This window comes from Arachis duranensis, chromosome 10 (assembly GCF_000817695.3).
Source record: "Arachis duranensis cultivar V14167 chromosome 10, aradu.V14167.gnm2.J7QH, whole genome shotgun sequence".
Lineage (NCBI taxonomy): Eukaryota > Viridiplantae > Streptophyta > Magnoliopsida > Fabales > Fabaceae > Arachis > Arachis duranensis.
In genome coordinates, this window is record NC_029781.3 from 54099414 (window position 1) to 54110876 (window position 11463).

The following is an 11463-nucleotide window of genomic DNA, read 5'->3' on the forward strand; positions in this document are numbered from 1 at the left end:
AAAAATAATTAAAGATTAAATATATATTTTAAAAAAATTGAATACTAAATTTTTGTATGATTTTTTACAAACGATATTAAAAAGAAACATTTTTATCCATTAAATTTAGTATGTCTACACTAAGTAAATTTTTCTTCAATTTTATTTTATGTAACACCGAAATTATTAGAAAAAGGCCAATAATTACCAAAGGTATCTATAAAAATTTGAATCAAATATAAAAGTTATTTATTAAATATAAAATTTGTTTATCACTTATACAATAAAAAATATTAAATTTATTATTATTTTTATCATATTTTTAAATTATTTAAGACTTATTTTTGTTTTTTTCAAAATTTATTTTAATAGTATATACTTTTAAGTATTATTTTAATAATTTACTCTTAAAATATTTACGAGTATAATCATTATTTAAAATTATATTTTATTTTCAACAAAGCTAAGCATTCAAACCTTTTTTAAATTAAGTTTTCAACCAAATCATCGCACGCTCCTTTGTACGTACTCGGTGTTGTTGGTTCTTCTTCTTCTACGCGCTTCTTTCTTCAATATCGTTGTGGTCGTCGATCGCTACCGCCACCACTGTCGTCGTTGTCGCGACCGCCACCACCACTATCCTCGTCTCTGCCGCCACCTTCTTCTTCTTTAATTTCTTCTCTTTTTTTTTCTCTCCATCCTCTTTTATTATCATCATCGTCATCTTCGTCGTCTTTATCTTCTTCTTCTCTTATATATGTTTAGAAATTAGAGCATATAAATTTTGATGTACAACATATAAATTTTGGTGCACAACACAAACATTTTATTATACAACACAAATTTTTGAAGAACCACATGCCTAGAATATATACACCAACCAATAAAATACGCACAGTATAAAAATTTTGGTGCATAACACAACACAAATTTTTTAAAGACCACGTGCGCAAAATATTGACATTTAACCAACAAAAATACACACAACACATAAATTTTGGTGTACAACACAAAAATCTTAGTGTATAGCACTTTTGATGTACAACACAAATTTTTGAAGGACCACATACTCAAAATATTAACTCACTTAATTAATAAAATAAATTAACAAACAAAAATTTATGTGATATACAAAAATTTGTATTATGTGTAAAACTTTCCATATTTTGTCAATAAATTTGTATTATGTACAAAAATTATACTATATTAAAAAGTGTATTTTCTAACAAAAATTTATGTACTACAATACTTAAAAAAATGATATATATAATATTTTTTTTTTGCTAGACTTATATTAATTTAATAAGATTTAATTAAAAAAATATTTATATAATATCATCATTATTTTTTTAAATTATAATATTAGTTAAAAAATTAATGAAGTTATATAAAAAAAACTGCCCGTGAAATTTCACACTTCAATAAATACTTGCTTTTAAATAAAAAATATACAAATAGTACAGCTCAATATATTTATTATTTAGAAACCGCTCACTATTGAAAACCGCAACGCGCAAATCCATTACTGAGGTCTATCCCTCTCTAATCCATGTCCATGGATTTTGCTCTGATCTTGAGTCCATCATTAGCTGGATGCATGTTTCAAAACCATCCAAACCCAGAAAATGCGCAACACGCAAATTAAAGTGAACTCTTCTTGAAACCGTTTCTATTTCTCTCTGTTGCGTTTTGCCACTTCTTCTACATATGCTTCCGTAAAAAAAGGGATCTTTTAGAAACTTTATTGACATGCTAATCATTGTTATTTGTTAAAGAACAAACACAGTATGAAATATATCTGTTAATAGAGTCAGTATTCATCAGTTTTAAAAAGTAACGTAGAGTAAGTAATCACTGGCATAAAGCAAGATTATATATATATATACCTAAAATTCTGGGAAGATGATGATGATGATGATGATGAAAAGGGAGATTCTCTTATACTTTTGAAGAAAAGAGAAAGCAAAGGAAACGTTGGCGTCACAAAAAGGATTACCCTTGGTACGTATCACTAGTACGAAAGAAATGAGCATTATTATTTAGTTATTGATTATTAATGAGATATTTTTCATAGCGCTTTTTATTTTTGATACGGAAGAGAAGATTGAGTATACTATAGAAAAGAGTGATGCTTTTCATACATGTGGTGTCAATAGTGTTTTAGTAGAAATTGGAAGATCCATTTTGAGTTCAGAAAAAAATTAAAAAAATAAAAATTCTAATCTGAGGATCCGTTTTATTTAAAAAAAATAAAATAAAACAAAATTAATCAGACAATCCGACTTGTGATTTCGAAAATAAAAAAATTAATGTTAAAATCGGACTGTTTAATTTTTATTTTAACAAATAAAAAAAAATAAAAAATACAAATCGGACCTTTTGACTTGGGGTTTATTTTTTTCTTCAAGCAAATCGGACCCTCCGATTTATAGTTTATTTTTTTCATCAAACAAATCGGACCGTCCAATTTAAATAAAACACCATATAAAAAAATATCTAATCTTCCAATAACAATATATTACACATATATTTAATCAATATAAAAAAAATTAGTCTTTTTCATAGTTATTATTTATTTATTGAAAAAGTGTTTAAAACATCGTACGAATGATTGTCAAATTAAAATTTTATAATATTTTTATCGATTCTTGAAAAAAGAAGATAATAATAAATAAAAATAAGGTTTAATTATTCGATTGATTCTTATAGTTTTATCAAATTTTTAATTAGGTTTTTATATTTTTTTTCTTTTAATTAGATCTCTATATTATTTTTAATTTTGTAATTATGTCATTTTCATATTAAAATTAACATAATGTTTTTACTAAAATATATGCTGTCAAAAATTTAATTAAGTTTTTAATTATAAATACCTTTAATTTGCAAAAAAAATATTCAGTTAATTCTAATACTTTTTACACTAAAAAAGACTTAATTACAAAATTAAAGTAATATAAAAATTTAATTAAAAAAATATAAAAATCTAACTAAATATTTGGTAAAAACTATAGAGACTAACAAAATAATTAAATCTAAAAATAAATGAGTCATTAGAATTTGGAGTAAAAATTTCGTACTCGATAAAGAATAACAGAATCTCTCTCATTTCTACTGTTATTATAGTATAAAATTTGAAAAATACTTGCATTATCATAAAATNATACATTAAAATTAAATTTTAAAAATATATAACATACACCTTGACACAATAATGTATAATACAGAATTTCCAATTTTCTGAAAATACGGTATCAAATGAAAAAAGTAAAAATAAAAGAATACACGGGATAAGGACTTGATAGTTGGTTAATTAAAAGGGAAAAATATATACTTATTAGTAATTACATCCCATAAATATTTGAGTTGGCATTATCACGGACCAAATCTCTATAAGCAATTCTAAATTGTTTGGCACTGGATTTGGTGGTCTCAGAATATTTGGACTATTAAATGAGATGTTTTTTAAATTTTTTTAATAATTGTTAAATAGTCATTTTTTTAATTTTAATTACAAATTAACCCCATGTATTTTATTTAATTATAAAAACTATTGTTTATTTTATAAATAATTATTTTATCATAAATATATTATGTTTATTAACAATCAAGAACAAAAACAATAACGAATTAGATCTTCCATTGATCCTAATAAATTTTTTGACCATTCCAATCGATTAAAAATTATATTTGATCCATGACGTTCGTGATGAACCATAAAATCGTGTTTGATTGAAAACCAATCGATTGGTTGGGATACACAATCGATTAAATTCATGAAAACAATATGGATATGCCAAATTCAATCGATTGAAGTGTGCTACCCAATCGATTGAAATGTGTATTAGCAACTTGAAGTCTCACTATTCAATCGATTGGTTATGTTACCCAATTGATTGAATTTTGCACGTGACTTCCAATTCAATCATTGGTATGAGAATTCAATCGATTGGGAAGTGATGTAAATGTGTTTTTTTTTTTGGGAAGTGATGTAAATGTGTTTTTTTTTTGCATTCAATCGATTGGTAATGTAATCCAATCGATTGAATTCATGAAAACAATATGGATTTGCCAAATTCAATCAATTGAAGTGTGCTACCCAATCGATTGAAATGTGTACTACGCCTATTTTAATCTTGTTATTATTTTTAGAAATTATCTTGTTATTCATCTATCTTATCTTTAAAATTCTATCTTCAATTTTTGCGATTTTATTTTGATTAGATACTCTAATCTTATCTTTTTCTTAATATTAACATTATAAATTGGTGAATAATCTATCACCAATTATTCAATCCCACAATTAAAATTGTATATCATTTTCTTTGATTATAAAAAATTTAGCTACGTACATTTCTAATAAAAATTAAAATTATATTCTTACTTCGATTCATCTGATGTGTAATACAGAAGTAACCATATAGATTTATTTGAAAGTATGTAAATTTCTTAATCGATACCTTATCTCCTAAACTATTTCTCACCGCGATGACGCGATCCTTTCTGTCCAAATAAATATTATTATTGAATTTTTATTTAATTCAAATATGATAAACGATAAGCTAAGACTAATGCTCAAAAGAATCTATTTTTTATAATCAAAGAAAATGATACACGATTTTAATGGTGGGATTGAATAATTGGTGATAGATTATTCATCAATTTATAATGTTAATATTAAGAAAAAGATAAAATTAGAGTATCTAAATCAAAATAAAATTGCAAAAATTGAAGATAGAATTTTAAAGATAAGATAGATGAATAACAAGATAATTTCTAAAAACGATAACAAGATTGAAATAGGCGTAGTACACATTTCAATCGATTAGGTATCACACTTCAATCGATTGAATTTGGCAAATCTATATTGTTTTCATGAATTCAATCGATTGGATTATATTATCAATCGATTGAATGCCAAAAAAACACATTTACATCACTTTCTAATCGATTGAATTCTCATACCAATCGATTGAATTGGAAGTCACATGCAAAATTCAATCGATTGGGTAACATAACCAATCGATTGAATAGTGAGACCTCAAGTTGCTAATACACATTTCAATCGATTGGGTAGCACACTTCAATCGATTGAATTTGGCATATCCATATTATTTTCATGAATTCAATCGATTGGATATCACAACCAATCGATTGATTTTCAATCAAACACGATTTTATGGTTCATCACAAACGTCACGGATCAAATATAATTTTTAATCGATTGGAATGGCAAAAAAATTTATTAGGATCAATGGAAGATTTAATTCGTTTTTGTTTTTGTTCTTAATTGTTAATAAACATGATAGATTTATGATAAAATAATTATTTATAAAATAAAAAATAATTTTTATAATTAAATAAAATATATAGGGTTAATTTATAATTAAAATTAAAAAATGACTATTTAGCAGTTATTAAAAAATTTAAAAAATATGTTTTGTTATGAGACCATTTAATGATCCAAACATTCTGGGACCACCGAATCCAGTGCCAAATTACTTTCACATGTGAAATGTTTTTCGGTTAAAAGTTAAAACTTATCTTCCAATTATATTGTCACTTAATTAGGACTTAGAGTAAATCTAACCATTATTTAAATTCTTTTCAAAATTTAGTTTGCTGTTTGAATTAGGAATTTACAATGTTTATTGGTGATGCTTTGTTTGTTTAATGACTAAATTTTTTGGGAAAGGATCGTTAAATGGTCTCATAATAAAATATGTTTTTTAAATTTTTTAATAATTGTTAAATAATTTTTATTTAATTTTAATTACAAATTAATCTCTTATATATTATTTTATTATAAAATCTATTTTTTATTTTATAAATCATTATCTTATCATTCATCTATCATGTTTATTAATAATGAAAAACAAAAACAATAACGAATTAGATTTTTTATTAATCGTAATAAATATTTTGCAATCTTAATCAATCATAATTTTATCATTGATCCAATTACATACGTTTGGGTTAAAAAAATCGTGTTTATTAGAAATTCAATTGATTGGAATTGATACACAATGGATTGAATTTTGCAAGACATGTAGAGTTTTTTCTTATTCAATCGATTGGTTCTGTAACTCCCTTGGTAAATTATTATTTTCGAAAACCCCATTTTTAACTTTAATTCCCCAAATACGAATTTTTTTATGCAGCCGTACTATAATTTTTATAGAGTTCGCCTAACCTCGACAAACTTCACTTCAAATTCTAAACAAAATGGCTAACTTAAACATAATAGTTTTTTTTAATTTATAATGAGAAAAAAATTCTTGTCAAATATGGCTTATTCTCATGTATCCGTGTATTTCTAGAGACGATGATAATGGTTGTCATTAATGTTGAAAAAGTCATGCTTATTGTATGTGTATTTTTGTGTACTCCTATGTACTCTTGTAGACGATAATGGCTTAAAAATAAATTTGAATTTCGTTGGTTTTGAAAAAAATTTGAGTGAAGTTCGCTGGGTTAGGCGAACTCTATACAAATTATAGAGTTCGGGGGTCAGGCAAACTCTATAAAAGTATAGAGTACGGCTAACTCGCTCTAAATTAAAAAAAAATCATATTTAGAAAATTAAAGTTGAGAAATAGGGTTTTGAAAAATGATATTTTTTTAAATGATATTTTTTTAAAAGATCTTTTACAAAAGTAAATAATTTTAGCGTTATAGGACGTAGTGTACTGAAAATATTTTTCATTAGTAAATTTTTAAGATGCCAAGTATATTCACGGACACTGAGATGTATGAGCAATACCATGAGGATAATGACATTAACCAACCATGTGACTAAGATATGATGGGTGAATAATATGAATCCAAATAAGATTTTGGAGATTAATTTACTGAAAGAATAACGGAATCAATCGATTGAATTAACTAATCTCATATTGTTTTGATAATTTCAATCGAGACCAATCGATTGAATAAGAAAAACCCTACATTCCTTGCAAAATTCAATCGATTGTGTATCAATTCTAATCGATTGAAGTTTGGGAAGCTTGAGTTTCAATCGATTGGTTTGTGCATCTAATCGATTGGATTTTTAACAAACACGACTTTTCCAACCCAGTACGTATGTAACTGGATTAATGATAAAATTATGATCGATTAAGATTGCAAAATATTTATTACGATTAATGGAATATCTAATTTGTTATTGTTTTAGTTTTTGATTCTCAATAAACATGATAAATGAATAATAAAATAATAATTTATAACATAAAAAATAGATTTAACAATTAAATAATATATAAAGGACTAATTTATAATTAAAATTAAATAAGGACTATTTAACCATTATTAAAAAAACTTAAAAATATGTTTTATTATGGAATTATTTAATAGTCCAAACGTTATGGGACTATTGAATTCAGTGCCAAGTTTCTTTCAATTTTATATATTTGTTTCAACTATGTTTTAATTTTATATTCTTGGAGGCTGCGCTGATGATTAACAAAGACATACATGACCACCACAGTATACTATATTGTATAACATCACATGCAACAAAAACCAGTTTGAAAATAATAATTGTTGCGAAAAATTTATATCTCAAATGACATAATCTTTTTATATTTATTTAAGAGGTGATAGATTTGAATCTCTTATCTTTGGGAAAAAATATTATTATTATTATTATTATTATTATTATTATTATTATTATTATTATTATTATTATTATTATAGAATAAGAACCAAGTTAAAAATGCATAAACATAATATCATTAAGTTTAATTTTGATGTACGAACCGTCTAAAATATTTTATCAAAAATTCAAAAATTAGACTGATTATCAAACCCCCTAGCTATTGGTTCATTGTTTAATTAGTTTAACTGTGATTCAACCAAAATAACTGTTTTATAATAAAATATAAATAAACGCACTACAACATATTATAGTCTAATATAAACAGTAAAATGTCATCTATATTATAATCTAATATTGCGGAGGACGGGCAACGACAACTAAATTGGTGTTGCGACGCGACACAAAGAAGCTGCCGAGTGAGCAAAGTGGTTGGAGGCTATGGTAGACTGGACGGTAGAGGGGTTGGAGCACGACGAGCATGATGAAGAAGCTGGCAATTGGTGAATGAGGAAAGGGTTTGGAGCACGATGGCCAGACGAAGACGACAGATTCTGAGCGCGACGGACGACAACAGTGAGAATAACAGCCATGTCAGCGGTGGAGGCTAGTTTGCTAGAGTTTCTTTCGAGAGAAGCTCTGAACTATTGAACTGAACAGAGGTGAAAATCAGACTGCACAGAGGAAAATCAGAATGAGACTGCTTTAAGATTTTTTTTAACACAAAACCCAAAACGGTGTTGTTTTATGAAAATCGATTGGTTCTCGGTTCGGTCTGACCAACTAGTTCCAGGCCAGTTCAGTGGTTCTTATTAGAGACATAACCATTCATGTTATTTTTTTGTATTAGTTTAAACTTTTTGAATGAGTGGTTTCATGACGGTTCTAAAGCGATTTCTAGAATAAATATTTTTCTCGTTGCACCGAACCACAAAGGCTTCCGATTCCCTGTTAGTGTGGTCCGATTTTTAATTAGAACCATATAGTTTACACAATCGTTGAATCACATTTGATCTTTTAGATGACTATTCACGTAATTAATAGAAAAAACAGTTATTTTTTCTAACGTGATAATATACAACTAGATACACGTAGGGGTGTTCAAAACCGATCCAGACCGAACAAAACCGATCAACCAAACCAAAAAAATTGAAAACCGAACAAACCGATAACCGAAAAAACCGAAAAAATCATATTTTGCTGTTTTTTATGCGGTTTGGTTCGGTTTTCGGTTTTAACACTAAAAACCCTAACCGAACCGAACCGAACCGGTCAACTTTAAAACCCTAAAATCTATTAGCCCATTACCTCACCGGCCCATCCCACCCCCATCAGATAACCTAATGTTCCTAACTCCTATCAGTCCCACCAACCAGCCCCTCCCAGTCTCGCGAAACCAGCGCCTTGTAGCCCCTCCCAGCAGCGCCTCCTAGCCCCTCCAAGCAGTGCCGTGCCGGACCAGCCGCCCAGCAGCGACGTTTAGCCCTTCCTAGTAGCGCGAACCCATCAGCGACGTTCAATCCCTCCCAGCAGCACGAACCAGCGAAACCAACCCCTCCGAGCAGCGCCGAACCAGCACCTCCCAGCCCCTCCGAGTGCCGGACACCAGATTTGAAGCCTCCAAGTAAGGTATTAATTTGAATAATTTATGTTCCATGCATTATCTATTTGTCGTTGATTGTTGTTGATTGTTCATTTATTTGTTTGAATTTCTGCTTCTGTGTGAATAATTTATGTTCTATGTTCACTGTTTAGTGTATTTTTGAAATTGCTAATTGTTGTTGATTGTTGCATTTGTTTTTGCAGTTTGTTGTATTTGGGGGTTTTAGCTTATGAATGTGTATTATTTTTAATTGTTAGGGTTCTAGGTTCTGATTGTTAAAAAGGTGTGTTTTTTATTGTTAGGATTCTAGGTTCTGATTGTTAGAGAAGGTGTAAGGTATATTTAACTGCATTTTATATATAATTAATTGCTAGATTTTAGATTTGGGTGCTGATGTAGTTGCCATAAGGAATTCATTTGGTGCCACAAATTACCCAGCAGCGCCAAAGCCTTCTTCCCAACAGCGTTTCTGGCCAAAGTCTCCGAGTCAGGTTTGTAATTTGACTAATTTTTGTTTAATAATTATTGATTCATTGTTTTATTCTGTTCAACAGCTTTTGATTGTTGTTCATTGTGTTATTTATTGTTCATTGTTTATTGAAATTGCTTTTGATTGCTGGTTCACTGTTCATTGGTTTATTTGTTATTCATTGCTTCTGATTGTTGGTTATGTGGTTCAATGTTCAATGTATTTAATTAGGGAAATTGCTTCTTGTTGTTGGTTATGTGGTTCAATGTTCAATGTATTTGATTAGGGAAATTGCTTCTGATTGTTCAATGTATTTGTTTAGGAAAATTGGTTCTGTGGTTCACTGTTCAATGTATTTGTTTAGGAAAATTGCTTCTGATTGTTTAATGTATCTGTTCATTGTTGATGAGCATATTGAGAACTATCACTGCCACTACTGTTGGCTTTATTAATCTGGTAGAACTTGAAAAGCTTAGGAGATGCTCTGTCCAAGAATTATGTGACTGCCGGAAGATGTGTAATCTTGAAAACCTACCTTGGTCAAATAGGTTTTATCATACTCTGAAGTAGCTTAGTATTGTTTGATGTCGAAGGGTAAGTGTTCCATTTCTTCGATTAGCTAGACATACTTGTTCAATGATACAGTTAGCTTTGGATCTCCTAATTGCTTGAAATGTTTGGATCTTTGTTTGCAGATTTTATGCATTCAGTGAAAAGAGTTCATATGAACAACTTTGGAGAACCTATCAAACTGCAGGTATTTTTAATGTTTAGTGAATCATGATATTTATGTGCTAGAAATATCATTTCTTATTGTTTAAATCTGCAAAAATTTACAGGATACCAAAACAAAAAATAGCATATAAATGGTCATGAAAGAGATTGTGTTATGATGCATTGGTGCTGTGCCGGTTCCTCTTCCAAATGAATCTATGAGCATCAGATCTCCGACTGCATTGCCTGTTGCGCCAATCCTAGTAGAAACACTGGAAATTTGTATTTATTTTATGTTGTGTTGACTACTAAACTTTTAAACTTATTTAATTATCGCTTGTTAATTTTTTTGTCATTGAATTTCATGGATTAAGACTTTGTTAGTTATTGTATATTTGTTTGTTGATTTCAATTTGATGACTTTGTGAAATAATATGGTAAGTTTTTTTTTGAATTGATTGAAAAATCGAACAAACCGAAGCAAACCAAACCGAATTTAATTGGTTTGGTTTGGTTCGGATGGTCTCGGTAAAAAATCGAACCAAACCGAACCGCATATTAATTAAACGATTGGATCGGATGACTTTTCTCTAAAAAACCGAATCAAATCGCACTACGAACACCCCTAGATACATGTATTAAACTATTTTACTTTGATAATGGCATCAAAATTAAATTCCAATATTATTACCTAAGATACATATACCTAATTAATGAATTCTATGATAATACTTTTGATGAATGAAAATGCTCCACAAACCACAAAATTAATCCCCACATATTTATGTATTTATATATATTATTTTATATATTTTTTAATAAAATAATAAATACTTAGAGTAATCAAATATTTCACACACAAATAATTAAGCATATTATGATAGAATAATAAAACATTTTCATAGTAATATAATCAAATATTTTTATAAAAGTTAAATTGCTCATTCAATTCTTAATGTTTCATTAAATTTGTAATTAAAATTTTTAAATTAAAAACTTTCAATTAAGTCTCAGTTTGTAATTAACTTCTTGTCAAGCCGAAAACGACATGGTTAACAAAATATTCTAATATTGAGAATACTTTCAAAATTTGGGATTTAATTCTAG

At 27.9% G+C, this 11463-nt stretch overlaps 1 long non-coding RNA gene across 1 annotated transcript in view; it reads left to right on the forward strand.

Annotated features, from left to right (window-relative positions):
• Positions 1-8944: 8944 nt before the first annotated feature.
• The window catches only part of LOC127742470 (uncharacterized), a 68477-nt gene continuing 65958 nt past the window's right edge, over positions 8945-11463 (forward strand). The window contains exons 1-3 of the long non-coding RNA XR_008003746.1: positions 8945-9199; positions 9573-9664; positions 10338-10399. This is a non-coding gene — a long non-coding RNA (uncharacterized LOC127742470). The remainder of the gene's footprint in view (positions 9200-9572; positions 9665-10337; positions 10400-11463) is intronic.